At 43.9% G+C, this 18,438-nt stretch overlaps 1 protein-coding gene across 2 annotated transcripts in view; it reads right to left on the bottom strand.

Moving 5' to 3' along the window:
• Nucleotides 1-15,577, bottom strand: part of ITGB1 (integrin subunit beta 1) — a 446,163-nt gene extending 430,586 nt beyond the window's left edge. The window contains exon 1 of one of the 2 annotated variants that reach the window (XM_086941542.1): nucleotides 15,353-15,577. The gene's annotated coding sequence lies outside the window, so the exon portion shown is untranslated. The remainder of the gene's footprint in view (nucleotides 1-15,352) is intronic. The other variant, XM_086941543.1, reaches the window with a different exon arrangement.
• Between the last annotated feature and the right edge of the window lie 2,861 nt (nucleotides 15,578-18,438).

Here is an 18,438-nt window from a genome sequence, read left to right as displayed (position 1 = left end):
CTTATGCGGATGATGTGGCGATAGTTTCTTCAGACCCTGCTCTAGCATTACTAGAGATAGAAAGACTGTCAGGAATTTTTGGCCAAGCATCTGGTTATAAATTGAATGCAACAAAAACACAAATATTAATTTCGGATTCTACTATAATGAATGATCCACGCGTGGAAAAAGAAGTCCTTTATTTGGGTATAAAATTTGCTCATCTATGCAGGAAATATTGGATGTAAATTTGGGGGAATTGGTGGCTAACATTAGGAATTCACTTGATAAGTGGTCATGTCTCTATCTTACACTTATTGGCAGGGTGAATGTGGTTAAAATGAATGTTTTAGCAAAGGTTTGTATGTATTTAGAGCAATCCCCTTAGAATTTATGGTGTCCCAATTGCAGCAATTACAAGTTATCTGTTCAAAACGTATCTGGGCCCCGGGGAAGCCAAGAAGGGCTATGCGATTTCTTACTCTCCCGGTTGATAATGGGGGGGGGGGGGGGGGGGGGGGGGGAAATTAGCTATGACAGATTTTTTGTTGTATTTTTACACATGTTTTTTGCTAAGGATGAGGATATGTTAACTGGAGAAGACCTATCTAATGAGGCAGAAGCTCCCTCCATTTATCAAATGTGGTTAGGATCAGAGGCCAGACAATCGTTATTTAAAGAAATAGATGGGAGCTACTTTAAACGCACTAGGTTTAAGGTTTTATCATCAGCCTTCAATATTTGGAAAAACGTCGGAAAATTATCCCAATTAGGGAAGGTGTCTTGGTATACTCAAACTAATGCTACTAAATTATTACCCCCTATTTTTTGGGATGCTTTGGCGACCGGTTGGCGGACACAAGGGATTGTTCAATTGGGAGATTTAATAGGACAGGATGGGGCGGTGTGGTCCTTTAATGAGGTGTCGCGCTTGTTTAATATACCGAAACAACAATTTTTTTAATATTTGCAGATCCGTGATTTTATAATACGGCGGAAGATTGGATGCATGCCTAATGCAGTAATAAAGGCCGTACAACGTCATGCAAAAATCGGGGAGGTTTGTCAGTTATTATTAGCATATAGGAAGGATGATCCACAGAACAAAAAGGGATAAAGGGTCGGAAATTTTAAGGATTGAGGCCCCAGTGCTAGAATATGTCATTACATTATCAAAAGAATCTTTAATGTCTGCTAATTTACGGGTACAATGTTATAAAACCATTTTTAATTTAGATTACACACCGGCATATATGGCTACGTGGAAATGGGGACATGATGGGAAATGCTTTTGTTGTAAAGTTGATGATGCAGATATGTTACATATCTTCTTCAGCTGTGGGAAGTTGATGAAATTTCGTACTGACATTGAAAAATTTCTAAGCGACTTGATTGGTAGCACAATTGATATTACGCCTGCAACTATGTTGCTTTGGTCGGATGTCAAATTTAGTACGGGTGGGGAATCCTATCAACACCACCACTTAATATTTATTTCGGTGACGGCAGCAAGACTGTGTATTGCTGCTGCTTGGCTTCAAGTGGATTCTCCATCTTTTTTTCCAATGGAGACGTAGAATGTTTATTTTATTTAATTTGGAATTTAGCCTGCATGCTGTTAAAGGAGTGAATACGCGGAAAATTGGTCGAGACATATGGGGGCCTTTTGCGAATTATATGAATGTACCGGTATGAAGTAATAATTTATTTGATCTATGGATTGTATTGTTTTGGATTTTGCTGTGAGAATAATTTTTTTTTTTTTAAATTAAAAAAAAAAAACAACTTGGTGTTGAACATTCTGTTTGGATACTTAAGATAATACTGCTTACGCATTTTAGCGTGTGTGTTCTTTTTCTTTTCAGGAATAAGTCCTAAATCAAGTAGAAATAAATATTTCATTGAAATGTGATATATAAACTGTGTCTAGGACCACTTTGTTGTTTATACCTAGCGTGGGGAAAAGCAGGTTAATCGTGCCGGGGGTGGGGTGTGTTCTATGTAAAATGTAAAAGTTAATTTAAATCTGGCATTCCGAGATACTGAGTAGGTGGAAGTGCAATTTCCTACTCCTATTTCCCCCTTAGGCCCACTAATGGTGTTGTGATGTTGGATCGCAGGGCCCGATACAAGCTTGTCACCACTTTGATGAGGCCATTTGTGGTGCACAGCACTTGACAAGAGCCAAGGAAGGGGGCTCGGCCATGCCAGCCCTTCAATACCTGCGCAGGGTCGCCACTACTGCTCTGTGGAGGAGAAAGTGGCTTGCGGGTATCTCAAAGGTAGAGTACATTAGGCAAGGGAGCGCCACTATCTTAGGCACCATTATTCTCCCAGCCAGTGACAGTGGTACAGTTTTCCAAAAGCCTACATTGGTCCGGAATCCCCTATGAGCGGGCTCAATATTCCACTACAGAAGGTGTTGTGGGCCATGGTGAACCCAGACTCCTAGATATTTTAAACTGGATCCCTCCCATGTAAGACCCCATAGTCCTTGTGGCAGGGGCATCCCTTGCTAAGCAGGAACAAATTAGATTTTGCTTTCAAACTTCTATAGATATTCACATCCAATACATTCTGGGAGCATTGTATGTAGCCTTATATTGTTAAATTTTGCAAACACATGTATACATGTTTACACTTTAACCACTGTCAGTAGTGCAGTCCAACACTACAATATTTCCTTAGATCGCTAAGAAAACCTTTGTATTAATGAACAATAAATACAAGTTCGAACAGCATTAAAGTATGGACACAAATAATACCTTAACTGCACTCAATGCCCTTCACTGATCCATAATATGCTACTGTGAAATGGTAGCCAAAGGGTTTGTGCTGTGGGAGGGGTTGTGCCTATTCGTAACAAGGACAAAAATTAACATGAAAACGTATTGTCATTGACCCTAAAGAATATGTCCTGATAGTCTGACTATAGTAATTCCACATTCATGATTATTATGTTCAACAGTTACTGGGACAAGTAAATTGTACAGCGCCACGACTACAAGCCTTTTAACCCCTTCCATGCTGATGACAGAACGGTTCCGTCATCAGCATCAGTTGAGCTGTGCTGATGACGGAACCGTTCCGTCATGACTCCGCCCGCGCAAGGCTGAGTCAGCACAGGCGGAATACGCCCCGCACGCAAGGGGTTAAAGTGTGTATTTGCCCGCGACTTTGGACGAAAATGCTCTAACCAGTCTTTAGAAATATGTGCAGGAAGGCCTTTATGTTGTATGAAAAGAAATGTGGTGGCTCTCTAAAAAGGAAAATGTAAAATAGATTTCTGTATATCACAGTGTGCCACCCGACTGGTTATTTGGTTCCTCTGAGATGTTATCGCATCCAGGTATACAACAACTGACATGCATCGAAATCTGCCTGTACTTTTAGCTTTGTAAATGGTTAATAGCTATTTAAGATAAATGATTAACAACAATGATTTGTCAAAAATAATTAACATTGTACATGTTTAAATTCTGAAATTAGGGGACCATGTTTAAATTCTGAAATTAGGGGACCGATATTATTGAGGCCTGTAAAAAGAGTATTGGTCTTCAGATATGTCCACTTTGAGTTAGATATGCAAGCCCTTTTTCTCTGACATCTCGTCCATCTGCACATCTTCACCCTCTCTCCCCCCCCCCCCACCTTCAGCACTGTTTTCACTCTCCCTGAATGCACTTCCTTGCATCTCCCTCAATTCCCCAGCCCAAACATACATGGGACACACTCACATTTAAGCACTTTATTTTCTATTACCTTGTTCATTTTTTGACAACTGTGTACCACTTCACACAAATTGAATAGGAAGTGGAACACGTGACCACGTGCGCTCTGCAGAGAGTCCATCCCACTGACCGGCACTTTGTTTTGCCTACAAACTTCAGAGCCAGAGATCTCAAACTAAGTACCTCAAACACCTGTCACAACGCAAATTAAACACTATAAAAGACTATGCGCAAAAACAGAAACATGATGAAATAGCTAACATTCTTGGAGAATGAAAGATTAAGTAAAACGTGGAATAAAAGAGGAACTAAACTGCTGACAACTATTACCTAAATGTGTTCAACATTCATTGTTTGTATATCAATCCATGTATTGGGGATTATTGTTAAGGGCATGAAGATAGGGGTAGATGTAATGCCATACAGCATGCAACTGGTCTTTAATATAAGCACATATTTATTTCTCCCTTTGCACTTGGCTTCAAAATTTAGTTCAACTTTGTGTTTTGGACCAATTTTGCGGGCGAACGAATGTGGCAGCTTCACTTCTAAAGCACAAGTTACTACTTGTGTAATGCTATTTCTGTAAGAGACATTAGTTAGTGATAGATTCCTTACCTGCAACTAGGGCCCAGGGTGTCACAGTGGGCGAGGTTAGAGTGATCCAGGGCTCAGCACGATATACATAACACAAAATTACCTACCATTATAAACGAGGATAAGGCACCAAATTGCACAGGCTTGCATTCAATCCTGCCATGTGACCAATGGGAAAGGGTGGAATCTATGCTTGTGAATGACGGGCACCTGGCCTCACAGGGATGCAGACTCCGACATCCGAAACAGTAATGCTGATAGCGGCACTGGCCTACAGAGAATACCACCACAGACTACAATGGCAATTAAGGCCGTTAAAAAGGTAAGCCATGTTTCATGCATTACATTGCAGAAAGATGATTTACTACCTGGCTTCTGCCTCTGGCTTCAAAGTGAGGCGGGGCAGGCAGCCTGGGACAGACAGCTCAGACTTATATACATCGATTTGTGTAGCCTCTTCTGTGCGTTGGATGGCCCCCTGCGCCTCGGATGGCTGGGGCCGTCCAATTTGCGCAGGCGTAAAATTCGCCCGCACTGCAAGGAAATATGCGCCGTAGCGAAGTGGCTAGAGATGCAATTGTATCTCTAAATAAAACAATCTTGAGGTGAACATGTAGGAATTTCAGAGAGGCACTGCCCCAGAGCACTAATGGATTAACCATCCTGTGTAATACGCAACTACAAAACCCTGAAAATATGATTTGAGAAGCTGAATGCTGATACCTCCATACACAGGGCAAATCTGAACTACAAAAGTAACAAATAGAACCATATGCAGCAACGTATGGGCATATTCCTATGAAACCCTACAAAATCCAATAAATTATGTTACTGGGATAAGGCAGGTAGATATTCGGGAAACTTCTTAAACAAAACCAGAAGTAACATGAATGTTTCAGCAATGAAGGATAAATATTATACAAACAAAACCCAATAAAATCACCATAGCCTCTAGAAACGACAGCACTTTTATCTATGCACTACCCCACACAGAACATTTTGACAAATGTAAGGCATTCTTGGTTTGCACTTACCTGCTAAATGTTTCAGACTTCGACAAAATACAATTGGAAACCCTTTATGACAACAAGATGTGTAAAGTGGGCAAATGCCCTAGACCAGGCTACTTGGGTCCCTGTTCTATCTACAATGTACGAAAAAACAACTAGAGTCCTCCATGCATCTCTATTCAATCATTACACAAATTCAAGGAAGGTACCAGGAACTGTCGCGGAGGCAACAATAGCCACGAACCTCAAGCATGTTAAAGACCTGATGCATACTAAGAATTACTGACCCATTCAACTTTTAAAGATTGAAACCACTTCATCAAAAGTTTATTTGCGCAACAAAGACAGGCTTCATGAAAGGTAAACAACCCAACTGACAAGGCCCACCTTTTTTGCCATTTAATGGAGAAAGCCAAACTAATTCCCTCTCAATGTCTGCAGAAAATGCAAAAAGAACAATTGATGGACAGAATACAGAACAATATCATACATTCACCCGAGTACAGAGATCTGGACCTAAATCCATCGTTTTTTGCTCACCATGCCATTCCAGTTTGGACCCAGCCATATGCAAATCAGTCTGGACTCTGCGCCCAATGGAACAGTCCAGCCCGAACTGCCAGGCCAGGTCCGCCCTGGACTAGAAACAGGCATCCTAGGACCGTTTTCGGGCTTTCAGCCCAAATCAGCCAGGATAGCTTGACTCCAGTGGCATGGAGAGCACGGGACCCATGTCTGGGCTTACCCATCCTACTCGGGTGACAAATGCAAAAAGAACAATTGATAGACAGAATGTAGAAGAATGTCATACATTCACCCCAGTGCAGCGATCTGGGCCGAAATCCATCGGGTTTTTTTTGCTCACCATGCCATTCCAGTTTGGACCCAGCCATATGCAAATCAGTCTTGACCCTGGACGCAATGGGAACACAGTCCAGTCTAAACTGGGGTGGCATGGTGAGCAAAAGAACAATGGATTTAACCCCGATCTCTTGGCTGGGGGTGAATGTATGATTTATTCAGCATTCCGTCCATCATTTGTTTGCGTAGCACGTTTCACCCTAAGTGGGATGGGTATGCCCAGACGTGGGCCCCTTGCTCACTGTGCCACTGGATTCAAGCTAGCCTGGCTGATTAAGGGTAATACCCAGAAACCGGTCCCATGATGCTTGTTTCCAGTCCAGGGAGGACCTGGCTTGGCAGTTCGATCTTGACTGTTCCCATGAGGCACAGGGTCAAGACTGATTTGCATATGGCGGGTCTAAACTGGGGTGGCATGGTGAGCAAAAGAACAATGGATTTAACCTAGATCTCTTGACTGGGGTGAATGTGTGATTTATTCAGCATTCCATCCATCATTTGTTTGCGTAGCACTTTGGATGCAGAAAAGGCTTTTCAAAAAAGTGAGAGACTTTCCTGAGTGCCAATTTTATTAGATTTGGTGAGATCTTTGTTCATTTTATTATGGCGCTTTACTCTGCACCATGTTATGTTATGCTAGTATGAATTTGTAGAGCGCACGTTCACCCCAGGGTTTCTTGGCGCTGTGTGCCACTGTGGAACCCGTCCTGGCTTTCCCTGTGAGATGGTCCCGATTGGGCATCCCCACGGTGAAGCCAGGCATCCCTGGCAGCGAGTGGCCCGTTGTGGAGATTAAGCAAGCTATTGCCCAGAGTTGCAGCGTGGGACCCATGGTTAGAGAGCCACTGAGGCGAGATTTATCGAGCCCGCTGACATTGGTCACGTCGGGAATTGAACCCTGGTCCCTGGCCGACCTCTGCTTCTGGGTCTGCCGCCTCTAACCGGTGAGCCACACTTCAACCACCCGTCAATGTGTGAGTCAACAGAAATTTGCCAGCCTCATTTAAGTTATTCCAAGGCACAAGACAGGGCTGTCCTATTACCTTTATGGTAATACCAATCAAATCCCCAAAGGAATTGAAATAAAGGGTGTGGCACATAAGTAACCAACACTTTCTTGCCTTCTCTTCGCAGGCTGATGTGGCAATTCAGGCACTACTACACAATATCCATAAATATGCAGACATATCGGGAAATATATTAAATATGGACAAAACTGAGGGGTTACCTCTAAATGTTCACTGCGTGCATGATGTACAAGATACAACTGAACTTAACTAGCAGCACAAATCCATATGGTAGCCAGGAATGTGGTTTAACAAGGATATTTAAGAATCAACCGTGTGTGTGTGTGTATATATGTATATATATATATATATATATATATATATATATTTTATTTATTTTTTTACATAAAAACTCTGGCCCCCCGGGGGAATAGTGAAATTTCTTTAGTGGTAGAGTGGAGACCATTCAAATTGTCACACAGATGATGAAGTACTCGATGGTTTATTTAATATCGATACCATTAATCCTGTGGAAAACATTGAAAAGCCCTAATTTGATTAAAATAATTGAGCCTCCATCTCCAGCCCACTGTGGTATTAATGGAAAAAGACTTTGTAGCCACAGCTGATCATTTTTCAAGTCTAACTTCTGTCAAAACCCCACTTCTATCTAATTTTGACCAACATTTTCTCAGCTCTCCTATGATTAGATGCCAAATATGAAAGGACAATGCAAAACTTCTCTTTAGCGTCTTACAGGAATAATAAAAAACAATTAAGATTTGGGGCATGCCATTTTTTGGGAATAACTAGATGGATAAAGAAATGTCACAGGTTAGACTATCGGGACCCCACATAAGCCACATCCATATGCAGAAATTCAATCTATCTATGGGATGGGTTACGGAAAGGGCTGTTTTTACCTTCAACAAGATATACAACTATCCATAGTCGACTGATTACCCAATCCAGATATAGCAGAAATGTTAAGACTAAATTACTGATCAAATTTAACAATGAACTCTCAAACAGATTTGGAAAAAGATGCAGCCAGTTTGAGTTTAGTTGACAGACCCAAATAGGTGGCCAAAAGTCTGATATCCTCCAAGACAATAATGTTATTTTTTTTTTTTTTTTTTTTTTTAAGTATCCCACATTCGGCAGGGACATTGTTTCGCCTTAGATAGACCATTATGGTGCCCTTCTGAACTCTGCAAACTGGGTATCCTTTCAACAGCAAACTGTTGGAAAGGCTAAGATCTAAATAGGGGATCTGATGCACAATCCGAAAGGCCAAGAAAACAGCATTCAAGGATCGACTTGACAACAACGCCCACAACAGCAAGGAACTTTTCAACATCGTCAAGGAATTTTCCAATCCCTCGGCCAACTCCAACGACATCACCCCCTCTCAAACCGTCTGCGACTCCTTAGCCTCATTCTTCCACAACAAGATTGCAGACATCCACAACAGCTTCGACAACCAACCCGGAAACCAACCCACCCTACCTTTTGCTGAACATTCTCCCCCCGTGAACACCCTTAACGACTGGAACCCAATCTCCACTGAGGACACAATCCGCCTGATTAATTCCATCCACTCAGGATCCCCCACAGACCCATGTCCTCACCACATCTTCAACAAAGCAGACTCCGTCATAGCACCGCACCTCCAAGACGTCATCAACAGCTCTCTCAACTCCGCCACCTTCCCGGAAGACTGGAAACACGCTGAACTCACCGCCCTTCTGAAGAAACCCACAGCGGACCCCACCGAACTCAAAAATTACCGCCCCATCTCGCTCCTTCCATTCCCGGCCAAAGTCATCGAGAAAGCTGTCAACAACCAGCTCGCCGCCTTCCTCGAAGCCAACAAATCCCTCGACCCCTCACAATCTGGCTTCCGAGCAAAACACAGCACTGAGACCGCCCTCATCGCAGCAACAGACGACATTCGAACTCTACTGGACAATGGAGACACAGTCGCCCTCATCCTCCTCGACCTCTCTGCAGCATTTGACACAGTCTGCCACAAAACCCTTTTACAACGCCTCAATAACATCGGAATCCAAGGAAAAGCACTTGAATGGATCACCTCGTTCCTCACCGGAAGAACTCAAAGTCCGCCTCCCACCATTCAAGTCCAAAGCCACTGAAGTCATCTGTGGAGTACCACAAGGATCCTCACTCAGCCCCACCCTCTTCAACGTATACATGAGCCCCCTCGCGACCATCGCCCGCCAACACAACCTCAACATCATCTCTTACGCGGATGACACTCAACTTATCCTTTCTCTCACCAATGACCCCAGCACCGCCAAAACTAACCTACACGAAGGAATGAAAGAAGTTGCCGAATGGATGAAACAAAGCCGTCTGAAACTGAACTCTGACAAAACAGAAGTCCTCATCTTAGGTACATCCCCCTCTGCATGGGACGACTCCTGGTGGCCGGAAGCCCTCGGAAAGGCACCCATCCCGACAGACCACGCACGGAACTTAGGCATCATCCTGGACTCTTCACTCTCAATGAATAGACAAGTCAGCGCCGTATCCTCTTCCTGCTTCAACATTCTTCGCATGCTTAGAAAAACATTTCGCTGGATCCCCACCGAAACAAGGAAAACAGTTACCCATGCCCTAGTCACGAGCCGACTGGACTACGGAATCACCCTCTACGCAGGCACTACCGCTAAACTCCAGAAGAAACTCCAACGAATCCAAAACGCCTCAGCCAGGATCATATTAGACATCCCACGCAACGAACACATCTCTGGTCACCTTAAAGACCTCCACTGGCTACCCGTCAACAAGAGGATCACTTTCCGACTGCTAACCCACGCACACAAATCACTCTACGACATCGGACCAGAATGCCTCAACTCACGACTGTCCTTCTACACCCCCTCCCGCCAACTACGGTCTTCCAGCCAAGCCCTCGCCACTGTTCCTCGCATCAACAAGACCACCATGGGAGGCAGATCCTTCTCATACCTGGCTGCTAAAACATGGAACTCACTCCCCGCTTACCTTCGCCTTACCCAGAACCACCTAGCATTCAGAAAGCAACTTAAAACGTGGATATTTGACAAGTAATCCTCCTCCCCTTTCTAAGCGCCTTGGGACCCTCTGGGTATGTAGTGCGCTATATAAATTCTCTGACTTGACTTGACTTGACATGCTGCTTTTATGCCTTTAACTCTTTATATTTGCTGATAGGGTTTTTGTTATCAGCAGATCCCTCCACCCAATTATCATATGCCTGGAGACTCAATTGACATCATACACATGCCTAACTAATAAATGAGAAAGATCTGAAGCTGTTAGACCAATTGGTGACATTATGCATCACAGTCTTCATTTCCAACTGTGAACCGTCAAGTAAGATAACCTGACATACCTATTGAGCCTGGTTGTGTTTCCATAGATCTCCACACACAAATTACACAACTAACCTACCCTGCACTGGGAGAGGATTACCAGCAGTGGTAAGAGGCAATCTATAAAGACTGATGAAAGCTGCCTCAGTCAGAGGCAGAACAGAATCAAGGCTTAGGCACTGAAGAGGGTAGCAGGTTGACCTTCACCAACGCAGAAGCAGTGAATGCCAGAGGACGAAAGAACACTGGCCGCAACTGCACAAAGCTGCACTCTGAGGGAAGAGGTAGATACACTAACTCAAGCTCAGTGGCTAAATTGAGAGCGAGAAGGCCGTGGAAAGGATATACTGCTAGCTAAAAGGGACTTTTATGACTTACAAAAAAAGATGTTAAGAGGACGTGAAATACATATACTAGATCTCTGCCAGGACCTGAAGAAACCATAATCCTTGGTGAGAACACGCTGGTCAGTTCGGGCAGCAGAGTGGAAGAAACAGACAACAGCCACTCCGGAAAAACGAGAAAATGCCATGTTGGTTGCAATGCAAGTAAAGACCAATAAGAGCACCTAATGATTAAGGCAAAGATTGGGAAACCCGTATTAAACACAATGAAGTTGCAATGCTTAACGTGAAAGAATAAGTTGAAGGTGGCAATATCTGAATAATGAGTGGTCTATCCCCTCTCTCTCCCTTCACTTGTCCTCTTCTCAATTTCGTTAGCAATTCACAATAAGTATACATAGTTTAGAAATATCACCTTGAGCTTGTTAAAATTTTTGGATCAGCACGTTTTCTTTGACCGGCTGCTTTGTAACACTTAACTATTCTAGGATATTTGCCAGGCCTTAGGCACATTTCATTCAATGTGAATTTTGGGTATAAATGCTATACTTTTGGAAGAGTCCCTATGACATTCTAGCATATAAGACAACAGAATCATGCAGGAGTGTAAGTCCAGATATTGTGCAGAATAAAGCATGTTGAGTGACATAAGAACTCTAGTACTGACCTTAGGAAGGAGGTACTAACCAGTAAGTGCACTACGAAAGTCCAGGATGAGCCCCAAAGTGGCAGCTACCTATGTGGTTTGAGATGTTGACAATACCAGATCACAGCTATCCTACACGTTTAAAGCTGATTGATTGTAGAATCAAGATAACATGTTCAAATGCTGGGCATTTAAACATTAAATGTAGAACCAGACAGTTAAAGTAAAGGAGTCATAATACTGATGGAATAAGCAGAGATGGTTTTAAGGAAGACCCACAACTGGTACACTACGTGCAGTAAAAGATGATCAGCATACACCGAGCTAATACGCTTAACACAATATGAGCATACTCCTTGGTCCTTGTGACAAACAGCAAGTACTCACGGCAATTGCTTCAGTGATGAAGAAATGACAATGAGATGTATGCAGGGTTTTTCCCCCCCAAAGAAGAAAGATACTGAAAAGGGATACACCAATCAGCTCTATGATCTGTACAAAACAAGCTAAGTAATGTACCATTGGGTGTAATAACACCATTCAACAATTTCAGAGAAAATGTGCATGGCTGTATATGAGCCCTTTGGCTTCACGTCCTGGGTTTCCTATATGTTTCTTGCGAATTAAGATTGCGAGTTAAGAATATGTGCTGATTTAAGATCACTCGATCCAAGAAGTGATGGGTAAATGGTCTAAAGCACAGTCTTGTTTAAGACCATATGCCACATGTAAGTGCATCAAACAGAAATTAAGAGAAACTACTGTCCTATAAGCCTTCTTGAAACACGACTTAATATGTGGGAAAGGTACAGAGAATTCAGTCAAAACTGATCTAGTTTTCCAAATGCTAAAATAATTGAGAATTACTGATTTTTAAACAGCAATGTGAATGATGACATAAAACCACAATCTATGTTACTAGACTGCTTTAGATGCTCCACAACCGAAAGGCAAGCATGAACTGAGGTGCGTTTCTGATCACGCAAGAATTGCTTTATTTATTGGAACCCACCGACTAGACCTAAACTATTGTGTTTTGGGTTCTGTAGATGCTTGAACATGTGTACCACTCTTCTTGTAAACAAACTGTTACTCTGTATTCATGTTCCTCGACTAGCTTGTCCTACCTTCAACCAAGCTGCATCTATTTGCTAATTGTATATGGTCAGGTGGTCTTGTATTGTTTCATATAAAATGGTGAATAAATAAGTTACAAAGAAAAAGTGTGCAAAATATGTGCCAATAGTCTCCACCAGGAATTAAGATCTAACAAAAATGTTGCACAAAATGTCACTCATATGGAAGTAAGTTGAAGAACACGGTTTTAAGAGTTAAAGGCACCCACCCAGTTGCCCTGCTAGTTTGTTCTGCCATAGGCATGGCTACCAATTTATTGTGGGACAAATTCCAAAAGAGAGAATATAGTAAATACAAGTCTTCTCCAAAAATCCATGGAAAGGTGGAACAAAGGATAGTGCTAAATAGTATCGGCATGCTGTAAAAGTACAAAATGTAGAGCTGTGGAACAAAATGTGTGTGGTGTTGAAAGAAAGACAAAATGGTAAATCTTAATGGAAAAATTACGCTATAATTTGGGTATGAGTAATCATTAGGGCTACAATCAATGTGAATGTATGAGTCACCTTTAGCAGTAAGAAGTGCAGGACATGCTTGTATGGTGTGATATCAAACTGCGAAATGACACTATTCCTGTCCTGAATATTCTAGTGTAGTGTTTGTCAGTTGTGTAGTTGCACAGGCGACCTGACTCATGGGATATGTATACAGTGCTCTTGGCTGCACTCATTAGAATTAGAAGAAAATAGAGGTACAGATGGCTTCAACATAGAGAAAGACAAGAAAAGATAAAGGCCACTTTATGGTTGATGGAAGAGCATCTAATACAATGAGACTCGATGAATATCTTTCCCATTCAAACAAAATTCTAGAACAATACACGTATGCAGCTGCGGTGAGGAGATATTCTTGGGGACTAACTGGGTTAATTTTGGAACGGTACGCTGTGGTAGGTGAATTTATAGCTTAAGACCAGGCCGACTGCTGTAAAAAAAAAACTACTTAACAAATCAGCTCAAACCCCACGAAAGAACTCATATGGACAATGTTATCCTTCGTAAGTTAACTTTTAATTGGCGTAGTTCGGAGTTTACATTCACTGCAAGACTTGAATCTAAAAACACAAGCCTGATAGACACGCAACCGCACACACACCGCTTTTTTAAAACAATACAGAAAGGTGGCAAGCATAAGGTGACGATCTAAATCAGTTTCAAACGGGTGCAAAGTGATGCCCCTCGATACAATGAATTACAAGAACAATTTAGGTTGAAAATAGAAGTGTTATTAATCTACTATATCAAACTCAGTAGGGAAAACGAGAGGCATAAAAGAAGGACACAAAGAACGCTACTGGTCGCTCAATCCCGGTGGCCCATTAAAACGAGACACTCAGAAAGATCATCTTTTCACACAGTCTAGACAAAAGTAAAAGGGGAAAAAAACACGCTCTGGGGTGTAGGTTAAAAACCAAGAGCGGGACGGTGACGGATACCACATCAAGCTGGATCCCAGAATAGTTGAAGCGGCTGATTAGGTCACTTATGCCCACTGTAGTTTCGCACCTTCGGGCAAAGGTTCAACTCAACACCAAATAGACTCGTCTTACAAAAGTTGCCGAAACTGAATTCGGAGTTTAAGGCTCAACGGGAAAGCAGGAGCAGGTTCAAGTCCCGTCGTCTGCTCAACATCCCGCAATTCTGGGCAAATCACTTAAACTTTCCAGAGTCTAAAAACAAAAAAAATGCACCCAACCTTACGTCATGGAATCTACTGTCCACGTAAAGCGCTCTAACGTCCCTGAGCCAAGTTCACGCTCTATAAAACTGCAAAATAATGTAAGAAAGCTAAGGATGAAAATACTGATATCCTAATAGTTAGAAATAGTCCAACAAAAAGATGCAAGGAACCCAAGCGGAAAAATATCTACGGAGACACAATCCTCTTCAGTACAAGTTATTTATTGCCGAGGCTACAGTCAGCTCTTCCAGTGCAGAGGGCGAGCGGCCAATGGGCGCCGGATACTTTACAGTAACTCGCAGATAGCAGCGGATGCAGCTTCCCAGGCAAGATAGAAGCAGCAGGAAGCAGAGCCCCGCCCGGGGCCTGCAGCCCCATTCCTAGCGCAGGCGCTCACTGCCTATTCCAAGCACGGCAGGTCGGTGGGGTATGCCAACAACCCAGACACCAACCTGGCAAATAGAACACCCTGGCATGCACATACACAACCACCTGGCAACTCAGGCTGCACAAGCGCTCAAAATTAGATGCACAACCCACTCCAACGTTGAGGGCAAGACAAGACTGAAAAGTGTACAACCCACCCCCAACGCCACACTTAACGGACAGACCTATACAGACACCCCAAAGCTGTACACGCTCCCAACTTTCCCAAAGCAAAAAATGCTAAGCAAAGTCAGACTGCACTCATAATACCACCCACAAACACGATATCGACACTTCATCTAGGCCACCGACACAACAGCCTTCCACAAGCAAGGTCCGCACCAATTTGATGAGACAGTTTTCGTGTCTTGGGGCACTACCGCCATGCCACCGAAGAGGATGTAAGCTTCTTGCCTCGCGGCTTCTTGCTATGAAAGACCTCTCCGCTGGTGAATACAGACTAACCACTATCTTCCTTCCGCAATACAATTTGGGAATATTTGGCATAGGATCCGCAGTGATCGACCATTCTTCCCAATGGATCAAGCTCTCACCTTGGTGGGCGGCGGAACATCCAACGCGGGGCAACAGGCTTTTCCTGTCTGCGGGACCCCGGTCCGGCCGAGGTACGAAGTATGCCCGCAGTGTCGGCTACACCGCGCTGCTCGGCTGGAAGGCGTTGACACTCCCCGCAGCTGCCGCTCCCCTCCCCCTGTGCTTACCCTCGGAGGGCCCACCCCTGCCGCAGGAAACACATTCCTCGTCAGTGACGTCAGCGCGTGGGCAGCATGCGAGAGCGAAAGAGTGACCCTGAAGGCTTCTAACCAACGGGACGCTGAGCGACAGGCAAAGAAGTACAATAATGCAGACTTCTTTCTGTTCGTCAGTAGAATTAATGTGCCTTATACAATTACAGTAAAGTAAGTATGCAGGTAAAGCAATTATACGAGTAAGGCTTTCTAGTTCCTATCTAAATAATTCCGCGTTTTTGTTCTTAAAGGAAAAAGTTGAGACTGATTAAAATCATGTATTTAATGTTTTCATTGTACAAACAGACTACTTAGCGAATATTACTAAAATATTTACAGTAATCATTTATGAACCATGTATTTTATGAACCATTAAACCATAACATTAGCCTTTCAAACATGGCTGCTAAAGTTACACATGATGGTCGATTTTTTTCCCCCCAAACATGTTAGTCCTTCATCTAAATGATTACTAAAGTACTGTATTCTATTATGCCCTCCCCCGCCACCCTGTGGTTAATGGACTGGGTACATGTGGAGATTTCTACTTACACGTGTATGTCTGTGCCTGCTGCAACCTGTATCTTCTGATGGTCGTAGATATCCCACCGGAAGTAAGAGTCTGGTTAGTCCACAGGTTACTAATTAGGTCTGCGTTAGCACTGATTCAGACAGGATGTTCAAGCGTGAGTCCAAGCTGGGCTTATGTCTACATTTCCAATGAATCACGCCGCCTGTATTGCCGAATAAAGAACATTTCACTGATGTAGAATGGACAGTGTCTCTAATTTCGAAATTTTGCTCAAGTTTAACCAAAGTCTTAACATCATACTTTTGAATCTGTGCACTAGGCATATGTAAGAGGGGTGTCAAATAAAAAAAAAAGAAACATTTACAACTAATTACATTTTTGGAGCGCAAACCTTGGATGTGCCAGCTCTCTCTACAGCGGTATATCTAAACACATTTTATGGCAAGGCACACAGGCCACTATTAATGCATATCTCCTTTACTGCCCTCACACACAGAAGCAACAAATAATCTTATAATTAATTTAGAACATTCTTATACCTCTAGAATAGAGGTCTTCAAACTTTTTTAGGTTGAGCCCCCCAGCTGAATTGTTTTAGATGTCAGTCAGGCCTCCCACCTACACCTGACTGAAATTTCTTGAATCTGGTACACTACATAATCGACTGCTATTCGCATACTCCAGACCATAATCGACTGCTATTCGCATACTCCAGACCATATCCGGCAACAAATTTAAGGTTTGTGAGTGTGTGTCGTTACATTACAGAGGCTTATTTCATAGTTCAAATAGAACATTTCCAAGATAAGATGTGCGCAAATTGTTTTTTATTAGGGTTTTACTTATGCAGTTGAGTCAAAAAATAAAAAATAAATCAAAGAGAGCTTTATTATTCTCCGGGAGGCCCGGCGACAGCAATCCCTGCGTTTCCGGGGTCATCAGGTGGCCCTGTACCAAGACTTATCAACGATCACGCTGCAGAAACATAAGGCATTCAAAATAGCCACAGATTTCTTAAGAGAACATGAGACGCAGTACTCCTGGGGCCCTCCCTTTCGGCTCATCTTTCGCTGGAATGGGACCCTGCATCAGCTCCGATCCCTCCAGGACGTCTGCGGAGTGTTGGGAATTACCGCGACGGATGAAGACACTCCTACGCCTCGTCGTAGGCGCAGCACCAGGGACGGTTGGCAGACGCTCCAGAGACAGCGATCCCCACCTCCGCCCACGAGACCCGACTCACCTACTATTCGGGCAGAAATGGACAGTGCCATACGGGAGGTGTCCAGAGACGCGACGCCCGGCGATGTGGCCTTGACGGCCTGAACATACTCCGGGGGGAGATCGTATTGGCCTCTTCATCATTGCAGGTGCGAGGGTTCCGGGGACGGGGGGCGGCGGGAGGGAGTGTGTTGTGGCTGGACATCCACTTGCATAACTTTCCACGGACTTGTCTGTTGCGGACCAGACTGGGACAATGAAGTTTTCTGAACGGTTGGGTGTGGGGGGGGGGGTGGGAGAGGGAGTTGATTGGAGGGGTTTTGGGTTCGGGAAGTTGAACGGCAGAGTGGGGGGTGGGGTGGAGTTGGGCTGTAGGGGGGAAGTTCTCAGGACGGAGGGGGGAGGGACTTGGGGACCATACTGTGCTGTAGTGGCATTTGCTCTCACCTCACGCCACCTTTTCGCATTGTTGACACTGAAGCCGCCCCTACAGGGCCACGCCCGGCACGCAAAGCACTGCCCGTATCCTTCACGCTGATGGCCCTTAAGATTGTTACTTTAAATGTGAAGGGGCTGAATAATCCAGTCAAGCGGAAGGCAGTGCTGTCCCTACTTGAAGACACCCAGGCAGACATTTGTCTCTTACAAGAGACCCACCTCCTAGCCAAAGACTGCCACAGGCTGCGGTCACCGAAATTCCCAACACAGTTCTTCTCATCAGGTAATTCCAAAACAGCGGGGTTGCAATTCTGGTGTCTAAAAAGTTTAAGGGGGAGATCTTGCATAAAGTATCAGAACAGAAAGGGAGGCTCCTAGCTTACAGGGTCAAGACGGGAGGTCTGGTGTTCACTGTAGGCTCGATATATAGCCCCAACGACCACCAAGAACAGTTTCTGCGCACGGCCTGGAAGACGTGGCGACCACTACGGATAGGCATATTGTTATTGGAGGGGACTTGAATATGGTCTTCGACTCGTCCTTAGACAGGTCGACGCAGAGACACCTGCAATCAGGGGAGTTCTCGCAATCGGCCAGATCCCACTTGGAGGATCTTGATCTGCATGATCTGTGGCGACGCCTCCACCCCACGACCCAAGCCTATTCCTACTACTCGCACGCCCACAAGTCCTACGCGAGA

This window comes from Lissotriton vulgaris, chromosome 10 (assembly GCF_964263255.1).
Source record: "Lissotriton vulgaris chromosome 10, aLisVul1.2, whole genome shotgun sequence".
NCBI lineage: Eukaryota > Metazoa > Chordata > Amphibia > Caudata > Salamandridae > Lissotriton > Lissotriton vulgaris.
Note: the sequence above shows the minus strand (reverse complement) of the source record. Positions and strands in the feature narration are given on the sequence as shown.